General features: G+C 39.6%; 1 protein-coding gene across 2 annotated transcripts in view; it reads left to right on the top strand.

The window, feature by feature from the left end:
• Window positions 1–24646, top strand: part of iqsec1b (IQ motif and Sec7 domain ArfGEF 1b) — a 505028-nt gene that overhangs the window by 1205 nt on the left and 479177 nt on the right. The window lies entirely within an intron of this gene.

The raw sequence follows: 24646 nt of genomic DNA, 5'->3' as shown, positions 1-24646 counted from the left end.
CACTCTCCCTCCTGACAACCTGAAGAGAAAATAACTTAAGCGTTCAGGATAAATATCTGGCGTTTCCTACCTCGGGGCGTTTTAGCTTCACGCGATGAGGTATTGAGATGAGTAATGTTATATATGCGACGAAACAATAAATCAAACGAATGTGGATTCTGTCGAAGTCGTAAGACAGCAACAGAGCAGAGTCGCAATAGTTTGTGAAGCATTTCAAAAACTGAACGATTTTTATTCAAGCGCTAAGAGGACTTTCTGGGAGAATAGTGCATGTTGTCAGAAGTGAAGTGAAATACTGCTTCAGTGAAATGGTTATGATATCCGGCAACATCTGTGGTATCTTGGCATCCTGATAAGTCGATTTGCTTAATCCATAATCCATGATATATTTAGTATCTAAACTCCCAGAAATGGAACAATGGCCTCGGCTTTTCCGATACATTCATGCCTCCGGGTGTCGAGGATGTCCTTGTATGTTTATATTAAATATTTTCGAGATGTATGTATTTCAGTAATGTAAATAACTCGATTGAATTGCGCTTGTGTTTGGGCGAATGGAATAACAAGGTGTCAGTGACCTCATAACTGCTCAAGATTTACTGTGGAATAATTTTAGACTCTTATTTCTCCCCGCTTAGACACACCGCGACTGTTATTCTTGAATGTTAAACTATTCCAAATAGGAAGTTCTGTCCTTGTTTCACTATCTGGCTTTCCCAGTGACACCACCTTCCTTTAACGCTGTTGTATTCCTTTTAAATAAAGTGAGCCTACAGAAACATTCTTTTTACCTTTTTTAAGAAGGGAAATTTTAACTCTAGTCATCATATTAACTGACTACGTAGAACCGAAAGGAAAGGTACCTGTAAAGCACAGAGCATCTATCCACTGGTGTACAATGAGCGAGATCTATACATGACAGCAGGGAAAATGCCACTCAGCTGTAACACTAGTACAAGTTGAAGCTAACATTGGAAAATTCTGACGTGAAATGGTGCAAATATGTACATACTCCAAATAGTTATGAATAGAATTTCTCAGTGCAGCTAATGGAACGTTCAATTAAAAAGAAACAGCTTTGTGATAAAGGTTAGCTTTAGCCTTGGTGGGAGGACATTGAGTCGTTCTGCAAAGGCTGAATGCTATTGTATTACTTGTTTGCTGTGGTGTTGGGTTACAGTGCTACATTTTTTTGTGATATGCTATTGATTGGATCCTTATTCGCTGATGATGACGTTAGTAATTTTGTGTGTGTGTGTGTTATTGCTATTTTCTTTTTCCTGATCATGAATGTCACCATGATCTGATCCTGAGTCTCCAGTGAATACCAGTGTCTGCGCTGCCACTGGGGTTGCTGCTTTCCGCCGCCAGGCGGGAAGGTGTAGCGGCGTGCATGCGTGCTGCTGGCGAGCGTGAGGAGGGCGGGGCGATGTTTGGAAACGCTTTCTTCAGATTGCCCAAGATCGAAATATTGCGGATGCTGGAAACCTGACATCAAAAACAGAATGTGCTGCAAAACCCCGCAAGGTCTGACAGCATCTGTCGAGGGAGAAACAAGAGTTAACGTTTTTCGAGACCCCCAGTTGGGATTGGAAACGTTAAACTGTTTCTCTCTCCACAGGTGCTGCCTGACCTGCTGAGTTTTCCCAGCAGTTTCTGTTTTTGTTTCCTCAGGTTGGAAATGGTGTCGCTAGAGATGTTTGCGCCGGAGATTTGAGCCATCAGGGCGAACCATCGTGTGCTGGGTAAACCTCTCCATGTGCCCACATCTTGGAAGGAAAGGAGCCGGCGTGTGGTTGCTAACATAGGTTTTCTGACTCTTCAACATGCAATAGAAAATGGGTTGGATTATGTGACTCTTCAATTAGTTTAAACAGCATCTTTTGTAAATATCATGACGGGGCCTTTTTCTCATCCAAACAACAACAACAGAATCCCATTTGGCCCAACAAGCCAGCACTTTAACCAGATCACGAAAGCGAAATACTGCGGGTGCTGGGAATCTCAGCAGGTTTGGCAGCACCTGTGGAGAGTGAAACAGTTAACGTTTTCAGGTCTGCAACCTTTCATCGTTACTTAAATCAGCCTGGACTATTGTTTCTCCCCTCAGAAACTTATTGTGGTCTTCAGTACAATTTGCTGGCTTCTTATAGGAGGCCATCTGATTAAATTTTAAATGATTCTTGCATGTTTTGCTTTTATGCATGTCCTTCACCATGCACACATTTTTATAGTAGCTTGCTTCTATATCTTATGCAGTAAAATGTTTGTTTCAGCACTATGTTCAGTCAAGATAAGGAGGAATAAAACAATTATTTTTGCCAAACTAAAAGACCTTTTACTTTCCAGTATCTGAAACTGCATATGATGAGTTGAGATGCAAGTTAATATTGTGGAAGTACCTTCTGACCAATGTTGAGGGGAAAAGAATATCACAAGGCTAAGCAAATTTAAAAGTACCCAATGGGAGAGAAAACTGAACAATAAGCTTTGATATATTACTGATTTTATAACCATATTTTGGTAGCTAATAAAAACAGTTTATCAAATGTATATTTTTGTAGCTTTCAATGAAAAGCTTAGTTTTGAAAGATGACTTAAGAGCAAACACATTTAAAAGAAGGGAAGGTAAGCAACTGAAAAGCAAACCTTAACTAAGATTTCTGTATTGTATTTTCTTGAATACATCTGATTCATGTAAGTTGTGGTCTGAGACATGAAATCTTCTGCATTTGTTGAGGAGAAAATCAATACACAAGGTGCCCAGAGATAGCATTTAGTTTCATGGGAAGTCAAGTTGCCAACTGAACAAACTTTTTTAGTTGTTTGTCTAGTCCAATGGCCTTTTCAGTATTACTGAATGTGTTCATGAGGCATTCTAAATAGATTCTGTTGCAGGCAGGTATTGAGGGCGAACAATTCCATAAACAGTCGAGAGATTGCTATTCACATCTCTTTGGTTTAGTCGATAAATATTCCGACTGACTATTGGAAATTAGTCCTTTGAACAAGGAACAGGCTTCTTTGATTAAAAGAAAAACATAACTATTTGGACAGCGGTCTGACTAGTTTGACTGCCTGGTTTTGATAGAGGGGAATCTAGAGCAGCTCCATTGGAGGTCTTTGGTGTGTGCCATTTCACCAGACAAACGGTTTAAAGGTAATTGGAATGACCTAAAGACTCTTCTTTTAAAACAGATCCAGTAGTAAGGGAATATTGATGATTCTTGTGTGTTTTGCTTCTTGTTTGTAATTGTTACAAGCTTAAAATTTATCATGTCTCATCTTTAGAAGTAGCAGAAGAATGTAGTGGAGACTACATTGGCCACCTATTGTGCAAATAAAATAGCAGTGCTATGGAATTCCCTCACTTCCATCATGTCTTAGATGCAGATTTTCTTAAGGAAACTATCTTTGGTTGAACGTGTTTTGGGAGAGAACTTCAATTGCAACACTGACATTTTGCGCACATTGAACTTGTGTTAACAGCAGATATGAAACTCTACTTCATGGGCCTCAAAGTTAAGTTGTTAAAGAAAATTGATACTTCTGTAAAATTTGGAATGGAATTGATACCTTAGCAAATGAGCTTCAAAGGTTCATGAATATGGATGTGAACACGATATTTGAAATACCTTTTCTTTTATCTGTGTTGAAGAACTTTTACCTTACGCTTGACCTATTCGTATAACTTCAAACTGAAATTACTCTGAAGTTCTTGTCTTTGTTTGCAGTCCCTCCATGGTTTTGCAGCATACTCCTTTTGGCTTTCTCTAGTTCTACGTATCTGCTTGCTTACTGATCTATGACTTTCTTTTATCCTCCATTTCTTTTTATCCCCACCTCGCCATCAAATCTCTGCAGTTTTATGTTTTTTCCTAAATTGCTGGCCAGTGTCTGTCTTTTATGTATCCTTCCCCCAGCGTCTGTGGGCCATTGTGGCATTTGGCCATGCCAAGAGTACTATGCAAGCATTGGTTATTTGGGTTGTAGTAATCTCAGCCTGGATGTAGCAGACAAATGGGTGCAGCTTTAAGTATTACTGATATTCATTGATTCATGCTTGGATTGTGCTTAAATACATTTTTTAAATCCTTCAATCTTTCCTCCAGCAAATTTACTTTTCCTCACATAATCCCCCTTTCTTCATCATCATTTATTTCTTTAGAACCACACCTGGTCAAGACTTTTTAAGGCACCAAATTCGGTCTTTAGTGTGATCTTTAATGTTTATGAAGCTCAACTTTTTGTGTATATATGGTTTGTAAACATTTTGGAGGGGGCAATCCATGGTTGGAGCTTGTAAGTATAGGTTGATTTATACTTGTCTTTTCTATGTTCATAACTGATGTTTTCACGGTATTCCCTTATATAGGTCTCAGTCTGTAATGGCCACAGATTCCAACATCCTCCTCTTATTCCATATCTCAGGGTATGCTTCTCTGTGTAGTAATCTGGAACCTATTCAAAGTGCTCAAGCATCCTCATCTCAGTAACAGTGGACCCATTTACGGTATTTGAAGATCTCGGTCATCTTTTTGGATTCATTAGTGACTGTTGCAACTGTAGATTGTTACTTGACCAAGCTGTGTTCCTGATAGCATATCCTCTCCATCAGAAAGACTGCTGCAGAAGTAGAAGAATCAGGCATTGCATGTTTCTGCTGCTGAAACCATTTTAATCCATGTTTTCCTTTTCACATGACTATTCCAATGCTCTTCTTGTTGCTCCACCCTCACTAAACTCCGGTTCATCCAAATGTTTGTTCACATCTTAACCTGCACTGTGTCCAGCTCTGAGTTAGGTTGGCTCCTGTCTACCACACCTTAATTTTCTCATCCTTGTGTTCAGATCCCTGCATATTTCATCCATTCCTATCTATGTCATACCCTACAGCCATCTAAGAACTCTACATTCCACTGACTGTGGTTTCTTGTCCATCATCCACGTCTTTCCGTCCATCACCGGCACCTGTTCCTTTAGCAGGATAGATCTCCCTAAATCTCTATCTTCACCTCTGTCTCCACCTTTTTTTAAGACACCCCTTTAAAACCTGTATCTTTAATCAAGCTTTTTGGTCACCTATTCTAGTAACTTCATCATAAACACTTTGCATGCCAAAATTGACTTTCACTGTATCTGCTTATACCGTGGTGTAAATCAAGTGATGTAACAATGCATTCACCTTGACTTGCAAGCCCATAACACATCTTTCACGTGCCTTCCAGTCTGTTGCTTCAATATTTTTGAAAGAGGTCTGAGAAAACATATGACAATTCCAGATATGAAAAACCTATTTGTAATTTTTAGAACCGCAAACAAAAAGAGATAAACGGTTGTGCTTGAATTCAATAGGACAACTTGTCTTGGTACACTGTGATACAAAATAACAACATACTACATGCCTGCATATTGGCGGATCGATTACTTGACTTTTATTTGTTCTTCGGTATTCTAGCCATCTTGCAGGCTTTGGACCAGACTGTCCTTGCAGCTTGTTTCTTCAAATGGACGTTTTGCCTGTTTATCTCCATATTCGCAACCCAAGGCAGGACCTTTTCTGAATGTGCAGGACAAAGAGCCCCCCAACCCAATGGGATGCAACTTTTTCAGCCATTAATGTGATAGGTTGATTGTTTGCAGGTTTTGGGGAAATATCAAAACTTTTTTTTCATTAGCATTTAACTAGTTATGGTGTTAGTACATTTTACAAATCTTTGTGAGCACACATTCTTTCAAGCTACAAGCCTTGGATATAACTTTGTTCCCCAACTTGTGATCTCCTCCTAGAGGAGAAAAGGCTGAAAAAAATCTTAAACATGTACGTTAGATAATTTTCCTAAGTTCATGATGGACTCTGGGATCATTTGTTAAATTATAAAGTCTGTTTTACATTGGATTTTTTAAACAATCTGTGTGTTCTCCAGAATGATTACAAGCCTCCTGTACATGGACAAAATGTTCAAATGGTTTAGGTTTGTTTATAAATGTAATCTCTTTCTATATAGAGTATTTAAGGGCTATAGAATACAGCCAGTTATTACTTTGCTCCTTTTCTCAAGGTATGCTTTCTAAAGCAAGAGAGTCACTAAATCTCAAGTTTTAATGGGTGATAACTTGTTCCTAGTTTGCTTAAGTCAGGTCATGGCATGGTTCAATTCCCACAGAGGGGAACTGTGGTAAGACTTCCTGGAAATGATGTCAGTGTTGATGGTTGGTCAAGTGAAGATGGTTTGAATCTTTGTTTTTGGAGTCAATAAAAGGTTGCATCTGTTCTGTCTACTTAAACAAATGGAGAATAGTATCAAATGCTCAAAAGTAGAAATGAATCTTCTATGAATTTAACAAATGATCCCAGAGTCCATCATAACTTGGGAGGATTATTTTCTAATGTACATGTTTTTAAAATTTGCCTTTTCTCCTCTAGAGGAAAACAAAAGTTGGTGAACAAAGTTATATCGCACAAACTTATGAATGGCCCTACGGCTGTCACTTCCAGCCCTGAGAAGTGCCCCGTCTACCTCAGATTACTCTGGAAGGGCAAGGTATCTTCAAAATTTGAGCAACAGGTGAAGGTAGCTGTTTCACCCTGCTACTATGTCACAGCAGTATGAATGGTATCCACTACTAACAGGATGCTGCTGTCAAGATGTTCTGCCTAGCTCACACGAGTAATGTGGTGTATGAATTTCAGTGCCAGTATGATGCTAGGTATGTAGGCAGTACATTCCAAAGACTGGTGGATCATATCAAACAGCATGTTCCTTCTGCTGTTCGCAACAGGCAAGGAACAGAACATACTTAACCAGCCTATGCTTGCAAAACTCAAAACACCATTGTCCAACATTAGATGTGATTCCACGATTGGACAACATTTGCTTAATAATACGCTGGCAACCAATTTAAGATTGTCTGTCAGTTGGGCTCGAGTGTGGTGCATTTGTGTGTATTGAAAGCTACATATTAATACGTAGGCCCCTGTTCTTTGCAGACAGAACATGTACGCACACTACTCCTGTTTCAGCCAAACAAAATAAGTGACAAAAATTTGCTGGCTCATTCCTCAGGGCAGTGCCTTGACCAATCAGAGTCAAGCTGCCTGGTTTAAATTTCCAACAATGCTTGGCAGTTAACTGTTAGTCACCATTTAACTGGTGCATTCTCCATGGTGCAATGCCTTTGCCAATCAGAGTCCACTTGCTGACCAATCAGCGTACTCTTCTCATACAATGTAAAGTTGCTGCTTCCCCTGACATTGGCATTCTTGTGATTTGTCCTGATGCTGTCAAAGCTTTTCGTCTTGCATTCATGCCTTTCTTTCAGCAATACTCAAGTTCTGTACTACCAAATGACTAAACTAATCTATCAGAAACTTGATGGAGTCAAACATGCTGGACTGTAGGCATTAAATCAAATAAATGGTTTTACGCTGGTAAAGAGGCCAGTAAAACTGACAAGTGAACTGCTTCCGTAGCCATTAACCCTGCTGTCCATGAGAATAAATAGATTCTTGAATAAAAATACTTGGTGTGCTTTTTTTTTTGTTTGGTTCCCAAGTTCATGATTGCAACAAGCTTGTTTGATTAGGTAATTGAGTTTGGAATTCTAATGATCTATTGTATGAAATAGAACTTAAGTGCAGGAATTTTTTTGTGAACTGTTGTACTAATATTTGGAACAATATTGTCCCAATTACATCAACTAAAACTGAACAACAGCAGCAACTTTATATTTAGTTAACAGAAATGCCCCAAGGTGCTAAACAGCATTTAAAGCAAAGTTAGGTACTGAGCCAAATAAGGCCATATTAGGACAGAATGCCAAAAGCTTGGTCCAAGAGGTAGGTTTTAATGAGTATCATAAAGGAAGAAAGAGAGGCAGAGTAGTTTAGGCAGTGGAAGGCATAACCACAAATGGTAGATCAACTTAAAATTGGTGAGCCTCAGAGGCCAGAATTAGGCAAGGTCAGGTACCATGGAGGGTTGTGGGCTGGAGGAGATTACAGGGAGAAGAGTGAGGCCATGGGATTTCAAAACAAGGTGGAGAATTCTCTATAATCAGTTGTGCGATTGGGATCAAGTGCAGGTCAGGGAGTACATGGAACATAGGTGAACAGGATGTTACGAGTAAGGACATAAGTTTTACAGAGGGTAGAATGCGGGAAGCCAACGAGAAGTGTATTGGTATAGTCAAGTCTAAAGGTGGCAAATGACATGGTCGAAGGTTGCAGCAGCCGATGTGCTGAGGCAAGGATGATATTGTGGGCGTTGGAATAGGCAGTTTCAGTAATTACACAGATGTGGTCAGAAGCTCAACTCTGGCTCAATAGGACACCAAAATTGCAAACAGTTTGGTTCAGTCTCAGATTGTTGCCAGGGAGGGGGATGGAGTCAGTAGCTAGGGAACTGTGTTTGGAGTGGGGGACAGAGACAGTCTTCCAAATATTTAATTGGAAGAAATTTATACTCATCCAGTACTGGATGCTAACTTTGCCACCAGTAGAGGAGTCAAGAGCACTGATGGTGAGGAAGCTCTGTGTTATTGGCATACATGTGAATACTAATGCTGTGCTTTCAGATGTCACCAAGGGAGGCAATAGATGAGAAATAGGAGGGGAGAAAAAAGGATAGATGTTTGAGATACACCAGAGGTACCAGTTTGGGAAGCAAAACCATTAAATGGTTTTCTGGCTACAATTGGGTAGATGAGAATGGAACCAGGTAACTGCTTTAATGTTTTTTAAATTTTAAACTGTTGCTCACAGCATGGAATCTTGAGAATGGATGTGATGCATTCCTATAAAAATGGAGCTGTTTCACCTGGCATGTCTTTTTAAGGCCACTTGTACATTTTTTATTCATTCATGAGATGTGGGCATTGTTAACAAGGCCAGTATTTATTGCCCATCCCCAATTGTCCTTTTAAGGTGCTGATGTGCCACTTTGAACTGCTGTGGTCGTGTGGTGCAGCTACACCCACAGTGCTGTAAGGGAGCAGTTTCAGGATTTCAGTCTGCTGCACATTACCGTTGTCCCTCTAGGTGGTGGAGCTTATGGATTTGAAACGTGCTGTCAAAGGAACCTGAGTGAGTTGATGCTGTGTATCATTGTATATAGTACACACTGCCATTGTGTGCCGGTAGTGGATGGGGTGCCAGTCAAATGGGCTACTTTGTCCTGGATGGTGTCAAGCTTCTTGAGTGGTTTTGGACTTGTACTCATCCAGGCAAGTGGAGAGCATTCCATCATATTCCTGACTTGTCTTGTGGACAGGCTTTGGGGAAGCAGGGGATGAGTTACTTGCTGCAGAATTCCCAGCCTCTGACTTGCTCTTGTAACCACAGTACTTACATAGCTGGTCCAGTTCAATTTCTGGTCAGTGGGTGATTCAGTGATGGTAATACTATTGAATGTCAAGGGGAGATGGTTAGATTTGTTCACTGGAGATTACCTGGTGCTTGTATGGCACAAATGTTACTTGCCATTTAACATTCCAGCTTGGGCTGATGTCTGGGTCTTGCTGCTTGGGAATATGAACAGAGGCATTATGAGCTCTGTGCAATCATCAGTGAATATCCCCACTTCTGAACTTTTATTCAAAAGCTTCAGAATCAGAATCACAGTGCTGAAGAGGCCCTTCGGCCCATCGAGTCTGCACCGACATGTGAGAAACACCTGACCTACCTACCTAATCCCATTTATCAGCGCTTGGCCCATTGCCTTGAATGTTACGACATGCCAAGTGCTTATCCAGTTACTTTTTAAAGGACGTGAGGCAATCCGCCTCCACCACCCTCCCAGGCAGCGCATTCCAGACTGTCACCACCCTCTGGGTAAAAAAAAGTTTTTCCTCACATCCCCCCTAAACCTCCTGCCCCCTCACCTTGAACTTATGTCCCCTTGTGACTGATTCTTCAACTAAGGGGAACAGCTGCTCCCTATCCACCCTGTCCATGCCCCTCATAATCTTGTACACCTCAATCAGGTCGCCTCTCAGTCTTCTTTGCTCCAACGAAAACAAACCAAGTCTATCCAACCTCTCTTCATAACTTAAATGTTTCATCCCAGGCAACAGTTGGAGATAGATACTCTTCATTATTGATTTTTCTGTCCATGATTGGGCCTAGGACACTATCCTGAGGAATTCCTGCAGTGATGTCCAGGGAATGGGATGATTGACTCCAACTGCACAGCCATCTTCCTTTGTGCTGGGTGTGACTCCAACCAGTAGTTTCATCCCTGATTCCCATTGCCTTCTATTTTGCAAGGGTGCCTTGATTTAACACTTGCCATTAGGCAATAGGAACAGTTAGAGTAAGTTTTATATTGGTATTTGTGGGTGTTAGGAATGAGTTTTAGCTTTAATGTTTCTGTTTGAGTTGTATTTCTGCATCTATTAAAAGTTAAGTTGAGTTTTAGTTTCATTTTAAAAGATGCCTGCATTTCTAATTGAGAGCTGATGGCTATAAGAGAAGTTAAGCACCAACAAAAGTAGAAAAACTGGGCTATTTAACAACAGGGGTCCAAAAAGGCAGGCCCCTCCCACAGATACAGAAGAAACTAGAAACAGCAGTTTTTTTCAGTTTTTGCAAACAGCTGCCAAGCAGAAGCAACCCAGATGGGACAGATAGCAAGTCCCAAGCTAAAGAAGAAAATCCCCAGGATCCAGGGGAGTGGAACAGGAGAAAGTCCCAAGAAGACCTGCTAGTGAAAGGAAGGACAGGAACCTGGAAAAAGGTCCTGACAAAGGGGCAGATAAAGGCTCCAAGCTTCAAGTTTAAAGTAATAAAGACTTGTGAGAAGCCAAAATATCCAAAGAGACAGCCAAAGGTAACTCTTTGCTATGGGCATATGAAGCAGTGGTACACTATTGACAACTGAGTGAATGAGAGAGTGTGGAAGAAAGCTTGAACGCGTGTGCTGACCCAGGAGAGAGGAACATCAGAAGGAAAGTTCGAAACCCTGGACTTGAACCCTTGTGGAAGGCATCTGAGAGAGAGCTTTGGTTGAGGAGAAGATTCCAAGTTGAGGTCTTGGAGAGTGGAGATTGGAAACCCTCGTATGAAAGACAATGTGATAAGAGTCTGGGGGTGGTTGAGAGATCCACAGCATCTGATTGAGGTGGCATCTGTCACTTAGTGAGTCTGGTGTGCCTGACTACAGGCCACCAATTGGTTTACATGGACTGTGTACTTATTGTGGATATTAGAGTATAAGATAGCTTTTGTAATTTGTGTTATCCTTACAAATCTGTATATCTGTAAAGGTATAGTTGTGGATGAAGGAGAATTGTAATATAATTCATGTTGAATAAATATTTTATTCTATTGTTAAAAGTTCATCAGCTGACTGCTGTGACTCTCCAAGTATCTACTTTCCAAGTATCTAAACAAACAAATTTAAAAAAAAAGTTAGGATCTATCAAGCTGTGTTCCATCCTGGAATCGGGCTTGTCCAGTTGTAACATCAGTCAAATGCTGTCTTGATGTCAAGGGCAGTCACTCCTGCCTCACCACTTGAACTCCACTCTCTTGTCCATCATTGGACCAAGGCTATAATGAGGTCAGAAGCTGAGTGACCCTGGCAAGACCCAAGCTGAGCATTGGTGATGCAGGATACTGTTGTGTCAGTAGCACGTGATAGAACTGTTGAGAGCATCTTCTATCACTTTGCTGAACAAGGGTAGACTGGATTAGATATGTCCTTTTTTTGTGTGAACAGGGCATCTCTGGGCAATTTTCCATTTTGTTGGATAGATGCTGGTGTTGTACCTGTATTGGAACAGTTTGACTAGGGATATGGCTAGTTCTGGAGTACAAGTCTTCATTACTGCAGCTGGGATGTTGTCAGGGCCTAAAGCCTTTGCTGTTTTCAGTGCCTTCTGTCATTTCTTGATTGTTGGAGTGAATTGATATCTAAAGACTACCATCCATGATAATGGGGGCTTCAGGGAGGTCATCCACACTGCACCTCTGGTTGAAGATGATTGCAAATGCTTCAAGCTTGTCATTTGCATTGACATGCTGGGTTCCCCCATCGTTGAGGATGGGGCTGTTTTGTGAAGCCTCCAATTCCAACTTGTTGTCCAGCACTATTTATAACTGGATGTACAGAACTTTGGTCTAACCTGTTGGTCGTGGGATCACTTAGCTCTGTCTATAGCATGCTGCTTCTGTTGTGTAGCATGTATCAATTCTGGGTAGCTTCACCAGGTTTATTTTTTAGGTATAACTGGTGCTGTTCCTGGCATGTACCCTGCACTCCTCATTGAACCAGTGCCTTGTTCTGGCTGGCCCCTTGGCCTGAAAACTTGTAATAGGTACCAAGGACCAATCTAGGGCTGACTGCACTCATTGCTTTAGTTACTATTTTTTTTGTAAGAATTAAATCCTTCCTAACAACTAGAACTGTATTCCTCAGCAAGTTATCCTATCCCAATATGCCCTATTTCGATATCGGATATAACCAGGCACCATGCTGTGAGATACTGATTTTTATGCCTATTTCTTTCATAGCTGCATATGAATTTGATTCTATTTCTAATTCATCTAGCATTGGCATGAAAGCATTTGAAGGGAATAATTGTTACTTATGGATCTCTCATGCTGGAATTATCTGAATTTCAATGCTCTAATCTTAAATTGTCCTTTTATAATTGGCAACATCTTTAGATCCTTTAGGACAAGAAGCCACATTCAAAGACAGCCAGAACAGTCTCGTTCCCTATTATTTTAAGACCTCCCAGTTGTTCCTTTTAACATTCCTGGCCAATCTGTCTGATTCTAACTATTTTAAATGAATCCCATTCCTCATGAAAAGCCATTGACATGAAAAACATTTCTCTAATTGTCATCATGCTTTAGCTTTTTTTTTGCAAAGATCCTTCAATCATTCATTTTAGGTCAAAAACTCTGTTTCTCTCCTTTGACCCACTACTTTTATCCTTTTGGCTATTAATCAGAGTTTCTCTGAGGAAACATAATTATCACAATTCAAACACGTAAAGCAATGAGCATTCCATTTTATTCTCCCCTTGCTCTGAATATCCTTAGCACCTGGAAAACCCATGACTGCTTTGCTTTGGGAAAGACTTTGTCTTGCATGACATGCTGCTACTATGGTGCAGTAAGAAGTTTCCAATGGCCAGGGCATGTTTGCCTTGACTTGACTGTTTTTGCTGAATATTGGCTTGTATTTTTCTCACTTTTAGCTGGCTCAATAAAAAATATCAGATGAGTTATTGTAGGCTGAAAACTGTCAAGGTCACTGCAGATTGAGAATCTATTGGAGAAAGTAACAAAGCAATTGAGCAGTGTTTTTGTCCTCTGATCTGTCCAACAAATGCATGTCTACTGATTGCCAGGAATTTACAAATCCTTCAACCATCCTTCATCTGCTTCAGAAAGGACAAAATCTGCAGGAGAAGAGCAACTTTTGTACTTAAAACAAATGAAAAATTGTATTTTTTCTCTAACTCACTGCCCAAAGTAATCTTAGCATGTGCACACCGCAATTCAAGCACTCCAAGGTTTCCTTTCTCTGCTGTTCATGGTATTGCTGTTCCATTGTTATCCTGAAGCCCTACAAAAGGAACAAAAGAGGAAAGGCTATGTAGGGACCTGTCCTCTGCAGACAAAAGGACCAGGTCCAGGCATTGTCCTTGGTGCACTCTCCAAGGCAATGACTCATCCAATCAGTGTCCGTTTCTCATACAGTATAAATTATTGCTCACTGTGAAATTTGGCCTTCTTGTCTATCCTGGCAAGTGCAAGATGAGAAGCATTTGCCAGCATAAATTTTTTTCCACAATTCAACCAAGGAAGGGGGAAAATGAAACAAAAACACAAAATTCCCTCAAAAATGAATCAAAGTGCTCTCCCTAATTCCCACAACCACAACTCTCCTCCTTGCTAATGAAAGTGCTTTCTTTCTCTGAAGTCTTGCAAGGTTATTAAGGTGAAGAAAACCAAATTATGCTTTGAGAAAAATATCAATATGTTGGTAGGATATTAGAGGCGAGACTGTTGTTTACTTAGTTGTAGATATTCGTGGCTTTGGTGGGGCATGTGTAGTCTGGGATATAATGGTGTTTTATAGATGCTAGCCTGCTTTTTAAGGCTGCTGTTCAAGAATTCCCTGTGGGAATCCAGAAAATTATAGCTGCTTCTAAATTCCTAGAGAATTGCAAGTCAGCATTCTGCTTGAAAGTTTTAGGCTGTAGCTTGGAATCCAAAAGTTTTTTTTTCATCTGCAACAATGTGTATGGATATTAATTTATATGCTAACAGTTCTCCCATCAGCTTGCTTGTAATAAGTTAGAAGGTGAGTTGTTTTAGTAGAACAGGAATGCTAAACCATGTAATGCACAAGTTAGTCGCTTGCTGCTAAGGTAGAACTGTGTCCATTAGGGCTAAAGTTGAATTTTTAAGTAAACACTGCTTCATATCATTCAGAGTTTATTTGGTCATGTCTCAGTTTAAAGTTTCTGCTCAAAGATATATAGCCATGTGAAATTGTTTTCAATCGGACAATATGACCTTCCCTTTAAAGTTAGAAGTCAGGATGATTGCAGGAGTAATAAAAACAAAAAAACTGCGGATGCTGGAAATCCAAAACAAAAACAGAATTACCTGGAAAAACTCAGTAGGTCTGGCAGCATCGGCGGAGAAGAAAAGAGTTGACGTTTCGAGTCCTCATGACCCTTCGACAGAACTTGAGTTCGAGTCCAGGAAAGAGCTGAAATTTCAGCTCTTTCCTGGACTCGAACTCAAGTTCTGTCGAAGGGTCATGAGGACTCGAAACGTCAACTCTTTTCTTCTCCGCCGATGCTGCCAGACCTGCTGAGTTTTTCCAGGTAATTCTGTTTTTGTTTTTGATTGCAGTAGTGTTCATTTCCATTTGCAACTCCTCGGATACTGAAGCAGTGTGTGCCCACATACAGAAGGGCCAAAAAAAAATTCCAGGCTTTGATTATTAATTGGAAAGTAACATTCATGCCACACAGCTGCCAGGCAGTGACCATCTCCAAAAAATAGACTAACTGCTTTCCTTTGGCAGCCAATGGCATTTTCATTGTTGAATTCCCCCCCTCCCCCTCTCCCTCCCCTCCCACATCACCCTAGAGCAGGGCTTCCCAAATTGCAAGTCATGATCATCAGTGGGGTCGTGAGATGTGATTTTTGGGCTGCAAGTTCTGAGGGACCCCTGGACTGAATACTAACTACTATAAGACCTCTTTTTAAATCCTTGTGGGTTTTTTTAATCTAACGGTGGGTATGGCTTAACAGACAGACGTTTTTAAGGCCTGATTACAAAAAAAGGCTATGGAAAGGTTGGATTTTTAAAAACCCTGCAGTTTAAAAACATTTTCCACTATGCTCAATCACTGAAACCTCAATCCCCCACCCCCCCATATTTTCCCATTGGAGTCATGGGAAGTCTGGAGCATTGAAATTAAGTCACATTGAGAAAAAGTTTGAGAAGCAATGTCTCAGAGGTAACATTGACCAGAAACGTAACTGCATCAGCCAGAAGGATCATGTGGCTACAAGAGCAGGCTAGAGGCTACGTAATCTATAGCATGTGACTCCCAAAGCCTTTCCACCACCGACAATGCACCAATCAGGCATGTAATCAAGTGCTTTCCATTTGACCTTGGTGAGTGCAGTTTCAACAACATTGAAGAAGCTGGACACCATCCAGGACAAAGGATGGTTAGGATAGGATTGCTATCCTATTCACTCCTTTAAACATTCCCTTCCTCCACCACAGGTGCACATGGCTGCAGTGTGTACCATCTACAAGATGTGTTTCAGAAGCTTTCCCAGGGTTTGTGGACAGCACCTTCTAAACCCATGACCTCTACCACATGGAGGACAAGGATAGCAGGTGCATTGGAACAGGACCAATTGCAGTTCCCCTCCAAGTCTCTCTCAATCCTGACTTGGATTGCCATTCTGTCATTACTGTTGGGTCAAAATCTTGGAACTCCCTATGGTTTAAAAATGAACAATATATAAAGGGTTTATAGAGAGAGACCTTTTCCACTGGTTGGAGGCTTTGTAACCAAAGGACAATGTTTTAAAGTAATTGGCAAAAGAACCTAAGGTGAAGAGAATTAATTTTAATGCAATGAGTTATGATCTGGAATGCACTGCCTGAAATCAGATTTAGCAATACAGTAAATTTCAAATAAAAACACACAATGCTGGAAAAGTTCAGCAGGTCTGGCAGCATCTGTGGAGAGAGAAACAGAGTTAACGTTTCGAGTCTATGATGTTTCTTCAGTAAATTTCAAAGTGAAATTGGATACATATTTGAGAAAGTTGCCGAGTTATCGGAAAAATAATTGGGGAATGGGACAAATTGGATAACTCTTTCAAAGAGCTGCCGCAGGCTCAAAGGGCCGAATAGCCTTCTGTGCTGTATGGCATTGATTCTACCTAATAGCACTGTTGGAGTACCTCCATTGTTATGACACGGCAGATGATGTGTGCCAGACAGATAAAATCCATGAGGGAAACTTGATCATGCTATCAAAACGGTTTTGCAATTTGTATTTATTTGAGATGTGTGCACTGAATTCAGAAGTAATAAGTCCACCAAGACAGATTTTTAAAAAAATTAACGAGAGAAGATTTCAAGCACATAGACAACAAATTACCACTATAATAATTCCTAATTAACCTGACTCCTAATTGCACCCCCTTCATGGCAATGGTCCAAACATAGATTATAGATTTTCAACAGATCTAGCAAATTAACACAATACCCTGTTCAGTGGAATTCCAAATGACTTTTCCCAGCTTCAGTTTCAGTAGACACCAGACTTCTGCACAAATGCTGGAAGCTTCATTGAGGCTATTTCACGCATTTCTGTTAGATCTTTCAATGCCGTCTTCTGACACAGCCTCATTCTCCTTTTTATACATCTCTTCTAATATGTAAATGTTTTTGTTTTATATGCTTTTGAAACTACATCTTCCTCACTGTAAAAACTTTCATGTTGCTACTATTTATTGCCAGTAACCTTTGGGGGGAAAAATAAACACATTCCTTAACCTTTATATGGCTAATTGAAACAGGTTGAGATCCCTTTGAAATCCAAAAATCTCTCCATCTATCCAAAAATGCAAATTCCCTTCACACCTTACATGCTAAGCCAACATCCATGTTTCCCCATTAGCATACCAAGCACCTACCTTCTTTTGATGAGCCAAAGCCTGCTGTCTATTTGACTCCAAATATAATCACATCACATACAGACAGACCTAACTATACTTAACCCCATAAACCTGCTTTACAGTAAACCAGAAAAAATATGAAAATTATTATACCTTCATGACATTCATTGCATGGACTACAGTGTTTAAGAAGGCTGAGCAGGGGTACAAATAACCAACCTTGGTAACCTTGGGCCAGGGAAGGGAACATTGCCAATAGTTCCTGCTTCTGATCCATTAGTCAGTGACCATTGCTGGAAGTGTGGATATAAAATGAAGGTGGAATGAATTATTTTCAATAATGCTGCTCTTTTTGCTCCTCACCTGTAATGCGATGCAGTAGGAAGCTGTACACTAGTAAGATATCAAAACTTTCGGGAGTGTGTGTAGAGTGAGGGTTAGAAAATCTTTGCAAAAGTCAACAACTTTTTATACATACAACTCTCGTATTATTTTATATCCATTTAATTTTTTATACAGGTAATTTTTAACATTGTGGAATTTCATTTAGCACATTAACTTCTTATTAGTGAAATATCACCAACAGCGATGGGATAGTGTTTAAAAATTTACAAATGTTTGAAGCTGTCGCTTTTTAGCAGGCCTCAATTTTTGCAACAATATTTGGATGCCACCTTTTACAGTTTGTAAACATCTTTCATCATTTGTACTTTGACCAATAACCACTGGCATGCAACTTGGCTTGGTTTCAGTTTTTAACTTTGTCTTCTAATTATTTTGTTTACAAGTATCTAGTTTCAGCAAGATTTATAGATGCTGAGATTTTGATCTTTGTTATGGTTTTGATTTTTCTTTACAAATCATAGGACTGTTTAGTGTTTGTATACTCCAATGGTTTCAGGATGATTATATAGTCTGAGTAAAGTTAAATGTTAACTTTTAGCCAAAGCAAGATATCATTTGGAAACTGACTAATGTTTTATAAACTGGAGTTTTTTAAAAAGATTTTTTTTTTAAAAATTATGTAAGTAGCATTTCGTTACTATACTTTAAGCATCTAATTATTTTTTCATCCCTGGATTCTTGAATGGCTGTGCTGTTATGTAGAAAAATCAAGGCTGACACTGTTACTAAGTGTGCTGTCCTGTAGGAGGTGCTGTCTTTCAGATGAGACTTTTAAACCAAGACCCCCCTGACATCTCAGGTGAATATTAAAGAACTCGTGGCACTATTTCAAAAAAGAGCAGGGTCCGTTATCCCTGGTGCCCTGGCCAATATTTATCTCAACATCTCAAACAGATTTCCTGGTGGTTATTGCATTACATGTTTGTGAGAGCTTGAGTGCAGTGTTTTTAAAAACAGAAATATTATAAGTGACTGCATTTCAAAAGTACTTAATTGGCCGTAAAGTGGTTTGGGATGTTCTGAAGTTGTGAAAGGTGCTCCATAAATGCAGGTCATCTACAAGAATCACAATTAACTTTAGAAGAATTTGTACTGGGTAATGACTCTAAAGCATTACTCAAGTAGCATGGCACTTGAATTACAGGTATATCAAGTTCGCTAGCTATTGAGATTTGAGCATTGTAAATTAATGTGCCATATTTCATGTGAAAATACCTTTGATTTACTTCGTTAGCGAGATGTACTTGACTTTCTCCACTGAAAACTGACCTGATTTGATAATGCTATAAAGATGCCAATCACAAGGGATTGTGTAATCACATTGCAAGTTCATTTATTGAGACTAGGCACATGAGAACATTTCTACAAAGGTTGAAAACTTGAAGACCTCAACAGCAGAGCTGTGTGTCCTGTGTCCTGCTCACAGACCAGAATTGAGGCCGGATCACATGACATACTTCCCTTCTAGTGATGGCAAGCTCCCATCCCTTTAAAGGCATATTAAAACAAAAACCACAGTAAAAGATCAACATTTTAATTTGACTGTATTGAACTTTTTTAACTCCCAGTAATTAAATGGGCGCCTTGTAATCTAGATGTGTAGCTTCTAAATTATTTTAGGCTGAAGCTACCAATCTCTGAACAGATGATTGTCTGCAGTACTTTGCTTTCCTGCCCAACTATGAGAACTTGTATTTATATAACACCATTAATACAAAAACAAAAGAGCAATTCCTGCACATTGAGACAGAGTTGAGGAGAAAATAAAGGTGGACTGTTGTCTAGTATTACTGGCAGAGAAGCTGATCTTTAAACACAAGGATGAGGAACTGGAGAGGGAATACAAGATGGAAACCCAGCAGCTGAAGAGCTTCAAAGGGTAAGTTAAAAAGGCATGTTAAGACTCTATCACTCTTGTTCACTCAAGCCTTGGAAAGGTGCAGAAGTAAATGAACATAATTAATATGAGCTTTGCAATGTTATCAGAACCATAAGTACTGGAGGCACAAGATGTCCCCATTGACTTGGAGTTACCAGATCCACAGCTATCAGAATTAACCTTTGAGCATGATGCATTAAAATTTGATCAAAAGCAGCCTATAAATCTTAAGCCACTGAGATGCTGAAACTAAATGATGGTTCTTCATCATGATCTTCTCTTCAGTAATGGAACTGAATGAAAGTAATCAGTATGACAGTACATAGCTAATTTGGGATTGCACTCCTTGCTGTGAAATAAATGTCAAAAAGCTACATTGTGAATGTGGCTATTAAAATTTTATTAATCAGAAGCTAGTATGTTACTCAACATATAATCTGCAATTGGGATGATAGCTGATCAAAAATGACGAGCACTCCACTTTGTGTATTTTTATGGTTAATTTGAAATTTATTCAAGAAGAAATCCTGCAGAATACTAGAAAGCTTCATTATGAAGTGTATTCTAATGTGGGATTTTTCCTGACCATGCTAAAGTCATTAAGTAGGAGTAACCCATTTGATTCTTCATTCCGTAAGATCATGGCTGATTTTCTACCTCAGCCACTTTTGTATATTAATGCCCATAATCCCTCGATTCCCTTAGATTGTTTTTTTTTGAATACTGACTTGATGATACTCAACAACTAAGCATCTGCAGCTCTCTGGTGTAGAGAATTGCAAAGGTTCATAACCTCAGTCCTAAATGGTTGACCGCTTATCTTGAGACTGACAGTGTTCTAGATTTCTCAGCTAGGAGAAAGCCAGCCAGCATCTTGACTGTCATGAGCCCCTTTAATTTTGTGTTTCAATGCAATCCCCTCTCATTCTTCTTAACTTTGGGGAAAATAGGCCTAATCTATTCAATCTCTCCTTGCAGGACAATCCTCCCATTCCAGGAATCAATCTAGTGAACCTAATATCCTCCTCCTTTGGGTAAGGAGACTAAAACTGTACACAGTTCTCCAGGTGGAGTCTTGCCTGCCCAATACAATTGCAGTAAGACTTCTTTACTCTTCGCCTTTATTACAAGGGGATTGGAGTATAATATACTGCTTGCTGTACCTGCATGTTAACTTTTGTGATTCGTGTACAAGGACGCCCAGGCCCTGTATGAATAAGAACATTTCTCTGTCTTTAGCCATTTTTTTAAAAAAAATGCTTTTCTGTTTTTCCTACTAGATTATATTGTGGTTCTACTAGATTATATTGTAATTATCACATTTTTGCCCATTCACTTAACCAGTTAAATTAAGGGGCTCGTGACAGTCTAGATGCTGGCTGGCTCTCTCCTAGCTGAGAAATCTCGAACACTGTCACAGTCTCAAGATAAGCGGTCAACCATTTAGGACTGAGGTTGTGAACCTTTGTAGCCTTTTGCTGTCTCTCTGCATCCTCCTTGCAACTTACTTTCCCAACAAATTTTGTATCATCAGTGAACCTGGCTTCACTGTATTTCATCCAAGCCATTTGATATAGGTTGCCAATATGGGAAGATGGTAGCGTAACTGGACTAATAATGCAGAGGGCCAGGACAATGCTGTGGGAACAGCACTGCGTGTACCTACACCACATGGGCTACAGTGGTTCAAGAAGGTGTCACACCAGAGGTTATTACACAAATTATTCCAATGCAATATAACCTAGTAGAAGGCAGCTCATCACCACCTTCTCGAGATTCTTGCATTTTTACCCAGTCTGGCCTATATGTGACTCCAGACCCACAGTAATGATGCTGACTCTTAATTGTCCTGTTGCCTAGCAAGCCACTCGGTTCAAAGGCAATTAAGGTTGGGCAACAAATGCTAGCCTTATTGGTGACACCCATGTTCCGAAAGGGGGAAAGAAGCTGAAATGCAAGCAGTGATCCTTGTGCTATACCAGAAGTTATAGCCTGCCAACTCAAATGACCTATTTACTGTTTTCTGTCCATTAACCAGTTTTTAGTTTGCATTGGAATAATTTGTGTAATAACCTCTGGTGTGACACCTTTATTGTTTTATTTTTGAAAATACAAATGCACAATGCCCACTCTACCCATCACATTATGATTTAAGTGCCCTGTTGTCACATCCCTAAGAGATTCTTGCATTTTTCTTAGTACTGATCGAAGGTTAACTGCTTAAGAGCCCCCTACTTTCTCTCTCCTTCCTTTCTTGAAATGTGGGGTTGTATTTGCTACTTTCCAATCTAGGAAATTCTAGAAGATCAAAACCAATGCATCCACTATTTCTGTAACCACCCCTTTTAAAATTAAGATGTAGACCATAAGTCCATAAGATTTGTTGCTTTTAATTCCAGTTCCACATTTTCTGGTAAGTAGTCATTTGGTAGTACAAAACTTGAATATTGCTGAAAAAAAAGACATATTGTCGAAGTTTCTCACCTTGCACTCATCAGGAGAAATGTGCAAGAATACCACTTGTAAAGGGAATAACAATCTATACTGCATGAGAAGAGAGTGCTGATGTTGGGCAAGTCGACTCTGGTAGAGGTGTTGCCATGAGGAATGAACCAGTGACTAGCTTCTGTTTAGTTGGAAAAGGTGCAATACGTGGACACACTCCTTCTGTCTGTAAAGGGCAGAGCCCTGTGTGTGAATATGTAGCTTCTAGCATGGATAAGTGAGCCACACTGCGAATCTGATGGATCAGCTTAAATTGATTGTGTACCCCCTTAGCACTTACTAAACAATCCTAATTACACTGTCTAATAGCGGAATCACATGTAACATTGGACATTTATGTTTTGAATTTTGCATGCATGGGCTGGTTGGGTATGGTTGACACTTTGTGGACAGCCGAAGGGATGTGCTGTTTATATGATCAACCAGCCATTGAGGTGTATGGCCTACATACATGACATGGCATTGCACCTGCACTGAAATTCATATACCACATTGCTCATTTGTGTGATGGCTACAACGTCTTTTTGGTTTGATGGCAGCATCCTGTTAGTTGTCTAGGCTCCACGCACTGGAATTTCCTACTTATCCCTCTCTGCCCCTCTACCTTGCCCTTTAAGTCACTCCTTAAAACTAAAACTATCTCATTGACCAAGCTTTTTGTCATATGGCCTAATATCTCTGTGGCTTGATGTAATTTTTTTTTAAATGTTCATGTGACGTGCCTTGGGACATTTCATTTAATTAAAGTCACTAAATAAATATGTTGTCTACTGTTAAGACAGATACAGAGTATTTGTTTAAAGTCTGCCATTTCCTTTTTCACCGTTTTAATTCTCCTGTCTTTGCCTGTAATGTACCCATATTCACCTTCTGCAATCTTTACATAGCCAGTAGAAACTTTTATGATGTGTTTTTAAGTCTCTAGCTATTATTTTTCTTGCTCATCCTTGGTTGAATTTTATTCTCCTAATCCTCAGGCTTGCTATTCTTTTTGGCAACTTTAAAAATGTCGTCAATCTTCAATTTTATGCTTAAATCTCAAAACTACTTGTTAACCACAGTTGGGCTGCTTTTCCCATTGGGACTTTTATTACCTAAAGGCATGAACCTTTGCAAATTACGAATCAATTTTTTAAATGTTTCTTACTCCTAATCTATTGTAACCTTTTTTTAAAATCTAGTTTCCCAATCTTGGCCAACAGTTTTCTTCATACCTACATAATTTACTTTGTTCAGATTTAAGACCCTAATTTTGGACGTAACTAATCACTCAAAATCATTATGATCACTCTTCCCCAGAGTTCCTTCACGACAAGGTTATTAATTAACACTGTCTCAATGTGCAATACTAGATTTAAAATGGTCTGTTCCCTAATTAGTTCCTTGGCATGCTGAACTATTTTGAATGCATTCCATAAATTCATTCTCTACACTATTAACCGCAAACTTGGTTGACCAGTCTAAACGAAGATTAAAGTTCCCTGATGATTACTGTATTACCCTCCTTTTATATGTACCATTTAATTTCTTGATTTATACTCTGTGCTAAACTACTACTGGGGACCTATAAACTACTCCCATCAGTAATTTCTGTCCCTTATTTCTTAGCTTTACCCAAACTGATTCTGCATCTTAATTTTCTAAATTAAGATCATTTCTTTCTATTGTATTTCTCCTGTCCTTTATCAGGGTAACTCCTTTTTCCATTTTGCTTAACTCTATAACTCATGTAACCTGAAAAATTGAATTGCCAACCATTGACACTTTAAAAACCAGGTTTCTGAAACAGCTATTGGATTAAATCCATTAATTGCCCGTGCTATTAATTCGTTTAGTTTGTCGTGAATGCTCAACATATTCAAATATTGTGCTTCAAGCTTAACTTCTATATTTTTTTTATTGTCACCCTAGTCACTCATACCTCATTACCTTTAAGCTTTCTGACCCTTCCTGATCCACTCTGCTTATTATTTTCATCCAAATCACCATTCTGCTCAACAGCCTTGTCATTTCTCTTGTTGCTTTTTAAATTCACCCATTTGAGTTCTTCTCTTCCATTTTCATCTTCCTTTTCCTTATTAATTGAAAGCCTTAATTATCCACTTTGTGAGGACACTGGTCTAAGGGTAGCCTGTTCGAATAGCTTCCTCTTTTGTCAGTACTGGCCCCAGTGCCCCATTAGTGAAAAGCCCTGTCTCCCACACTACTTCCAGCCATGCATTTGACCTTCTAATCTGTTTGCCCCATGCCAATTTTTCTGTGGTTTGGGTAACAGTTCTCAGATGATTACCTGTGAGGTTCTGCATTTTTTTGACCCTAGCTCCTGAAATGCACTCAGCAGAACTTCATTCTTCATTCTACATATATTGTTGGTTTCTAATGGACCATGACAATTATCATAGAATAGTTACAGTAGAGAAGGTGGACATTTCAGCCCATTGTGTCCTTGCTGGCTCTGCAAGAACAACTTGGCTAGTCCCATTCCCCTACCTTTTCCCCATAGCCTTGCAATTTTTTTTTTGTTTGCTACCACACACCCATGCAGTGCATTCCAGATCCTAACCGCTTGCTGCATTTTTTTTTTTTTAAAGTTTTTCTTTATGCCAATTTTGCCAATTACTTTAAATCAGTACCCTCTGGTTCACAAGCCTTCCACCAATAGGAACAGTTTGTTC

This window comes from Carcharodon carcharias, chromosome 7 (genome assembly GCF_017639515.1).
Source record: "Carcharodon carcharias isolate sCarCar2 chromosome 7, sCarCar2.pri, whole genome shotgun sequence".
In the NCBI taxonomy this organism is placed as follows: Eukaryota; Metazoa; Chordata; class Chondrichthyes; order Lamniformes; family Lamnidae; genus Carcharodon; species Carcharodon carcharias.
Note: the sequence above shows the minus strand (reverse complement) of the source record. Positions and strands in the feature narration are given on the sequence as shown.